Source organism: Arvicanthis niloticus, chromosome 2 (genome assembly GCF_011762505.2).
Source record: "Arvicanthis niloticus isolate mArvNil1 chromosome 2, mArvNil1.pat.X, whole genome shotgun sequence".
NCBI classification, from domain to species: Eukaryota; Metazoa; Chordata; class Mammalia; order Rodentia; family Muridae; genus Arvicanthis; species Arvicanthis niloticus.
This window is the reverse complement of record NC_047659.1, coordinates 60,555,204-60,563,203: the sequence shown is the minus strand read 5'-3', so window position 1 is coordinate 60,563,203 and position 8,000 is coordinate 60,555,204. Positions and strand designations below refer to the sequence as shown.

General features: G+C 40.5%; 1 pseudogene; it reads left to right on the top strand.

Moving 5' to 3' along the window:
* Positions 1–6,957: 6,957 nt before the first annotated feature.
* Positions 6,958–7,524, top strand: LOC143441229 (small ribosomal subunit protein uS19 pseudogene; annotated as a pseudogene).
* Positions 7,525–8,000: the final 476 nt, after the last annotated feature.

Below are 8,000 nucleotides of genomic sequence, written 5' to 3'. Positions count from 1 at the left end.
ATCTTAGCCATTCTGACTGGTGTGAGGTGGTATCTCAGTGTTGTTTTGATTTGCATTTCCCTGATGACTAAGGATGTTGAGCATTTCTTAAGGTGCTTCTCGGCCATTCGAGTTTCCTCAGTTGAGAATTCTTTGTTTAGCTCTGTACCCCATTTTTTAATGGGGTTATTTTGTTGTTTGGCATCTAATTTCTTGAGTTCTTTGTAAATATTAGATATTAGCCCCCTATCAGATGTAGGATTGGTAATGATCTTTTCCCAATCTGTTGGTTGCCGTTTTGTCTTGTTGACAGTGTCCTTTGCCTTACAGAAGCTTTGCAATTTGATGAGGTCCCATTTGTCGATTCTTGATCTTAGAGCATAAGCCATTGGTGTTCTGTTCAGGAACTTTTCCCCTGTGCCTAGGTATTCGAGGGTCTTCCCCAACTTCTCTTCTAATATTTTCAGTGTACCTGGCTTTATGTGAAGGTCCTTTATCCACTTGGAGTTGAGCTTTGTGCAAGGGGATAAGAATGGATTAATTTGCATTCTTCTACATGTTGACCTCCAGTTGAGCCAGCACCACTTGTTGAAAATGCTGTCCTTTTTCCACTGGATGAATTTAGCTCCCTTGTCAAATATCAAGTGACCATAGGTATGCGGGTTCATTTCTGGGTCTTCAATTCTGTTCCATTGATTGTCCTTTCTGTCTCTGTACCAATACCAAGCAGTTTTTATCACTACTGCTCTGTAGTACAGTTTGAGGTCCGGAATGGTGATTCCCCCAGAGGTTCTTTTATTGTTGAGAATAGTTCTCGCTATCCTAGGTTTTTTGTTATTCCAAATGAATTTGTAAATTGCTCTTTCTATCTCTATGAAGAATTGATTTGGAATTTTGATGGGTATTGCATTGAATCTGTAGATTGCTTTTGGCAGGATAGCCATTTTTACTAAATTAATCTTGCCAATCCAGGAGCATGGGAGATCTTTCCATCTTCTGAGATGTTCTTCAATTTCTTTCTTGAGAGACTTGAAGTTCTTGTCATACAGATCTTTCACTTGCTTTGTTAGATTCACTCCAAGATAATTTATTTTATTCGTGGCTATTGTGAAGGGTGTCATTTCCCTGATTTCTTTCTCTGCCTGTTTATCCTTTGAGTAGAGGAAGGCTACTGATTTGTTTGAGTTGATTTTATATCCAGCCACATTGCTAAAGTTGTTTATCAGGTTTAGGAGTTCTCTGGTGGAAGTTTTAGGTTCACTTAAGTATACTATCATGTCATCTGCAAATAGTGAAATTTTGACTTCTTCCTTTCCTATCTGTATCCCTTTGACTTCCTTTTGTTGTCTAATTGCTCTAGCTAAGACTTCCAGTACTATATTGAATAGGTAAGGTGAGAGTGGGCAGCCTTGCCTAGTCCCTGATCTTAGTGGGATTGCTTCAAGTTTCTCTCCATTTAGTTTGATGTTGGCTACTGGCTTGCTGTATATTGCTTTTACTATGTTTAGATATGGGCCTTGTATTCCTGATCTTTCCAAGACTTTTAACATGAAGGGATGTTGAATTTTGTCAAATGCTTTCTCAGCATCTAGTGATATGACCATGTGGTTTTTCTCTCTGAGTTTATTTATGTAGTGGATTACATTGATGGATTTCCGAATATTGAACCATCCCTGCATTCCTGGGATAAAGCCTACTTGATCTCGATGGATAATTGTTTTGATGTGTTGTTGGATTCGGTTTGCGAGAATTTTATTGAGTATTTTTGCATCAATATTCATAAGAGAGATTGGTCTGTAGTTCTCTTTCTTTGTTGGGTCTTTCTGTGGTTTAGGTATGAGTGTAATGGTAGCTTCATAGAATGAATTGGGTAGTGTTTCTTCTGTTTCTATTCGATGGAATAACTTGAAGAGGATTGGTATTAGGTCTTCCTTGAAGGTCTGAAAGAATTCTGCACTGAAACCATCTGGCCCCGGACATTTTTTGGTGGGAAGATTTTTAATGACTGTGTCTATTTCTTTAGGCGTTATGGGACTGTTTAGGTGGTTTATCTGCTCCTCGTTTAACTTTGGTACCTGGTATCTATCTAGAAAATTGTCCATTTCCTCCAGATTTTCCAATTTTGTTGAGTATAGGCCTTTGTAGTAGGATCTGATAATTTTTTTAATTTCCTCTGTTTCTGTTGTTATGTCTCCCTTTTCAGTTCTGATTTTATTAATTTGAATGCTGTCTCTGCGCCCTTTGGTTAGTCTGGCTAAGGGTTTGTCTATCTTGTTGATTTTCTCAAAGAACCAGCTCCTGGTTTTGTTGATATTTTGTATAGTTCTTTTTGTTTCGACTTGGTTGATTTCAGCCCTGAGTTTGACTATTTCCTGCCGTCTACTCCTCTTGGGTATACTAGCTTCTTTTTGTTCTAATGCTTTCAGGTTTGCTGTCAAGTTGTTGATGTATGCTCTTTCCACTTTCTTTTTGTGAGCACTTAGAGCTATGATTTTTCCTCTTAGTACTGCTTTCAATGAGTCCCACATGTTTTGATATGATGTGTCCTCATTTTCATTTAAATCTAAAAACTCTTTAATTTCTTTCTTAATTTCTTCCTTGACCAAGTTATCATTGAGTAGAGCATTGTTCAGTTGCCAAGTGTATGTCGGTTTTCTGATGTTTTTGTCCATGTCAAAGACAAGTCTTAATCCATGGTGGTCTGATAAGGTGCTGGGGATTATTTCAATCTTTTTGTATCTGTTGAGGCCTGTTTTGTGACCAATTATATGGTCTATTTTCGAGAAGGTACCATGAGGTGCTGAGAAGAAGGTGTATTCTTTTGTTTTAGGGTGAAATGTTCTATAGATGTCAGTTAAGTCCAATTGGTTCATAACTTCTGTTAGTTTCATTGTGTCTCGATTTAGTTTCTGTTTCCATGATCTGTCCATAGCTGAGAGTGGGGTGTTGAAATCTCCCACTATTATTGTGTAGGGTGCAATGTATGCTTTAAGTTTTAGTAAAGTGTCTTTTATGTATGTGGGTGCCCTTACATTTGGGGCATAGATGTTGAGAATTGCAAGTTCCTCTTGGTACATTTTTCCTTTCATGAATATGAAGTGTCCTTCTTTATCTTTTTTGATTACTTCTGGGTGAAAACTGATTTTATTTGATATTAGAATCGCTACTCCAGCTTGTTTCTTGGGACCATTTGCTTGGTAGATTGTTTTCCAACCTTTTACTCTGAGGTAGTGTCTGTCCTTTCCACAGAGGTGCGTTTCCTGAATGCAGCAAAATGTTGGGTCCTGTTTCCGTATCCAGTCTGATAGTCTATGTCTTTTTACTGGAGAATTGAGTCCATTGATATTAAGAGATATTAAGGAAAAATGAGTGTTGTTTCCTGTTATTTTTGTTATTGGCAGTGGAGATATGTTTGTGTAGCTACCTTCTTTTACGGTTTTTGGAAGATTACTTTCCTGCTTTTTCCAGGTTGTAGTTTCCCTCCTTGTGATGGAGTTTTCCACCAATTATCCTTTGAAGTGCTGGGTTTGTGTTGAGATACTGTGTAAATTTGGATTTGTCATGGAATATTTTGGTTTCTCCATCAATAATGATTGACAGTTTTGCTGGGTATAGTAGTCTGGGCTGACATTTATGTTCTTTTAGGGTCTGTATGATATCAGTCCAGGATCTTCTGGCTTTTATGGTCTCTGGTGAGAAGTCTGGTGTAATTCTTATAGGTCTGCCTTTATATGTTACTTTGCCTTTTTCCCTTACTGCTTTTAGTATTTTTTCTTTGTTTTGTACATTTGATGTTTTGACTATTATGTGGCGGGAAGTATTTCTTTTCTGGTCTAAACTATTTGGAGTTCTGTAGGCTTCTTGTATATTTATGGACATCTCTTTCTTTAGGTTAGGGAAGTTTTCCTCTCTAATTTTGTTGAGAATATTTACTGGTCCTTTAAGTTGGGAGTCTTCCCCCTCATCTATTCCTATTATCCTTAGGTTTGGCCTTCTCATTGTGTCTTGGATTTCTTGTATATTTTGGGTTAGTAGCTTTTTGTATTTTGCATTTTCTTTGACAGTTGTGTCTATGTTTTCCATGGTATCTTCTGCACATGAGATTCTCTCTTCCATCTCTTGTATTCTGTTGGTAATACTTGTATCTATGACTCCTGATCGTTTTTTTAAGTTTTCTATCTCCAGGGTGTTCTCTCTTTGTGATTTCTTTATTGTTTCTACTTCCGTTTTTAGATCCTGCATGGTTTTGTTTAATTCCTTCTCCTGTTTCGTTGCATTTTCTTGTAATTCCTTAAGGGATTTTTGTGTTTTCTCTCTAAGGGTTTCTATCTGTTCTTTGAGAGTGTTATTTATGTCTTTCTTAAAGTCCTCTATCATCATCATGAGAAGTGATTTTAATTCTGAATCCTGCCTTTCTGGTGTGATGGGGTGTTCAGGGCTTGGTATGATGGGGGAACTGGGTTCTGATGATGCCATGTAACTTTGGTTTCTGTTGCTTACGTTCTTGCGCCTGCCTTTTGCCATCTGGTTAATTCTAGTGCTACCTGTACTTCTGTCTCTGATTGAAGCCTGTCTTTCCAGTTGTCTCGCTTTTGTTTGGTCTTCTAGGAGTCCAGATGTCTTTGTGGTTTTTTTCCAGCTGCCCTGATTACAGTGGTATCTCTAGGATGCCTCAGGATATGGTGCCTCCAAGGTAGCAGTCCAGCTAGATGTCTGCTGTTCTGGGTGCAGTGTCTCCTCTTGGATATCTCAGGGTATGTTGTCTGACACTCTGAGTTCAGTTGTTCCTCTGTGGCTCTGGGTTGAGCGGACCTTCCAGTATGTCTCAGGTGGAATCCGGGGTCCACACAACTGCAGACCTGGTAGAGGTCTGGTCTGGGACTCAGACCCTGCAGGCCTCAGACCGGAGGGGGGGCGAGCAGCAGAAGGAGCGTGCTAGTGCTGGCTATGGGTTCTATGGATCCCCCAGAATGTGTCTGGGGGACTCCTGGGTGCACTTATCCGCAGGCCTCAGACTGCAAGAGGGGCGAGCAGGGGAAGAGGCGTGCTAGCGCTGGCTATGTGTTCTATGGATCCCCCAGAATGTGTCTGGGGGGCTCCTGGGTGCACTTACCCGCAGGCCTCAGACTGCAGGAGGGGCGAGCGGTGGACAGGGCGTGCTAGCGCTGGCTATGGGTTCTATGGATCCCCCAGAATGTGTCTGGGGGGCTCCTGGGTGCACTTACCAGCAGGCCTCAGACTGCAGGAGGGGCGAGCAGCGGACGGGGTGTGCTAGCGCTGGCTATGGGTTCTATGGATCCCCCAGAATGTGTCTGGGGGGCTCCTGGGTGCACTTACCCGCAGGCCTCAGACTGCAGGAGGGGCGAGCGGCGGACGGGGCGTGCTAGCGCTGGCTATGGGTTCTATGGATCCCCCAGAATGTGTCTGGGGGGCTCCTGGGTGCACTTACCCGCAGGCCTCAGCGAACATTTCTTTAAGTGCTCTCAGACATTAAAAATTCCTTTGTTGAGAATTATCTGTTTAACTCTGTATCCCATTTTTAATTGGATTATTTGGTTGTTGGTGTCTAACTTCTTCAGTTCTTTATATATTTTGGATATTAGTCCTCTGTCAGATGTAGCATTCGTGAAGATTCTGTAGGTTATCATTTTGTTCTGTTGACAGTGTCCTTTGGCTTAAGGAAGGTTTTCAGTTTCATGAAGTTCTGGCATGGGGGAGGCTCCAGAGGTCTTGAGACTGATTCTAGCTGAGACTTCTAGCAGTGGAGGATGTAGAGCCTGAAGTGGCCTCCTCCTATATCCAGGCAGGACTCCCAGTGTAGGTATAAGGGTACCAACCCACCCACAAAACTTTTGACCTAAAATTTACAAGAAGTACAGGGACAAAGATTGAACCAAGACTGAGGGAAGGTCCAGTCAATCACCACTCAACTTGAGACAATTGCCATGGACAAGAACAAGTCCCTGACACTATTAATGACAGTCTGTTAGGCTTGCATGCAGGAGTCTAGCATAACTGTTCTCTGAGAACACTACCCAGCAGCTGACTAAAACTGATGCAAAGACCAACTACCAAACATTAGACAGAACTCCAGAAGTCTTGTGGAAGAGTTGGAGGAAAGACTGGGGGACCAGGAGAGGATAGGGATCCACAGGAAGATCAACGGAGTCAACTAATATGGACCTTTTTGGGCTCCTAGGTACTGAACCACCTCCCAAAGAGCATACATGGGCTGGACCTACCCTCCATGCATGCATGTATGTAGCAGATGTACAGCTTGGTCTTCAGACAGGTACCCTAATAATGGGAGCAGGGCAGTCCCTGACTCTGCTCCCTGCCTATGTATCCCGTTCCTCTAACTGGGCTGCTTTGCATGGTTGAGTGGGAGAGGATGTCCCCTGTCCTGCAATACTTGTTGTGGCAGGTTGGGTTGGTACCCAGTGGGTAGCCATCCCCTTCTCAGAGGAGAGAGGATTAGAGATGGGGCCAGGGGCTGTGTTAGTGGGAAACTGGGAGAAGGTGGGGATGCAACTGGGATGTAAAGTGAGTAAATTAATGGGAAAAAGGTAGATTATATTCATGCATAAAATTGTCAAATAATAATAATAATAAAACATCATAATATTGGCCTTAAAATTAATCTAGTAAAAAATACTACTTCAGAATAAATTTTATAGGTTTATGGTAAATTTTGTTTTATAGATGATATATGATCCATAGGTAAACAAATAAACAGGTAAATTGATATATTTATCATAAAATATGTATTAGCATAAATAATATCTCATGTTATCATACCAAGTTATAATCTTGAAATTATAATTTTGTTCTTTTAAAAAAATATAACCTCCTAAAATATACAGTAATACTGATCAACCAAGGTCTGGAAAAAATATAGTTCATGACAACAGACTACATATTGTTGATGCTAGACTTTGTTAAAATAATCCATTTTCACTTTTCCAAGCAGATGCCAAGATGGCTGAAATGGAGCAGAAGAAGAAGTGGACATTCGCAAGTTCACCTACTGTGGTGTGGACCTCGACCAACTTGCTGGACATGTACAATGAGCAGCTGATGCACTTGTACAGAGCCCACCAGAGGCGGCACCTGAACCGTGGCCTGAGTTGGAAGCAGAACTCACTACTTAAGCAGTTGAGAAAGGCCAAGAAGGAGGTGCCACCCGTGGAGAAGACTGGAGTGGTGAAGACCCACCTGAGGGACATGATCATTCTGCCTGAGATGGTCAGCAGCATGGTGGGTATGTACAACAGAAGACCTTCAGCCAGGTGGAGATCAAACCAGAGATGATTGGCCACTACCTGGGCAAGTTCTCCATCACCTACAAGTCCGTGAAGCATGGCCGGCCTGATATTGGTGCCACCCACTCCTCCCAATTCATCTTCCTCAAGAAGCCGAGGCCAATAAGAACTTTTTTTTTTTTTTTTTTTTTGGTAAAAAAAAAATCCATTTTCACAAACACAGCATAACATTTTTTAATCTTTTATACAGAATTGGGAAGAGTGGAATGAGATGCCCATTTAATAGACTAGTAAATTGGGAAGGAAAACTAGAGAATAAGAATAAGGAATATAGGGGACGTATTATAAAAAAAAATAATAATGAAACTACAATTTTCACAATAATTTTTCACAATATTGTACTCATAATTTGTAAAATCAATATTAGTTAATAAAAATAAAGGTGTTTAAATGATAAAATAAATGAATAAACAAAATGTAAATATTTTAAGCACCTAAGATCATTGAATGTTGTGTATTTCGTATCTCAGAAGTTTTTGTGTTGCAATGGTCACACACATGTACAGGGAAATTACACATTTGGAAAGTCAATGTAGTGAAGGATGAAATATCTATCATTTTTGTCAGCTTTAAATGAGTGCCTTTTTGAGTAATGCCCTATGTATAGTGTGTGAGTAGATTTAGTCATGTGGTATTTCTAAAATATTGAGTTTTTCTTTCATGTTAGAAGAAGCAAAAACAAAAGGGACAAAACATGTG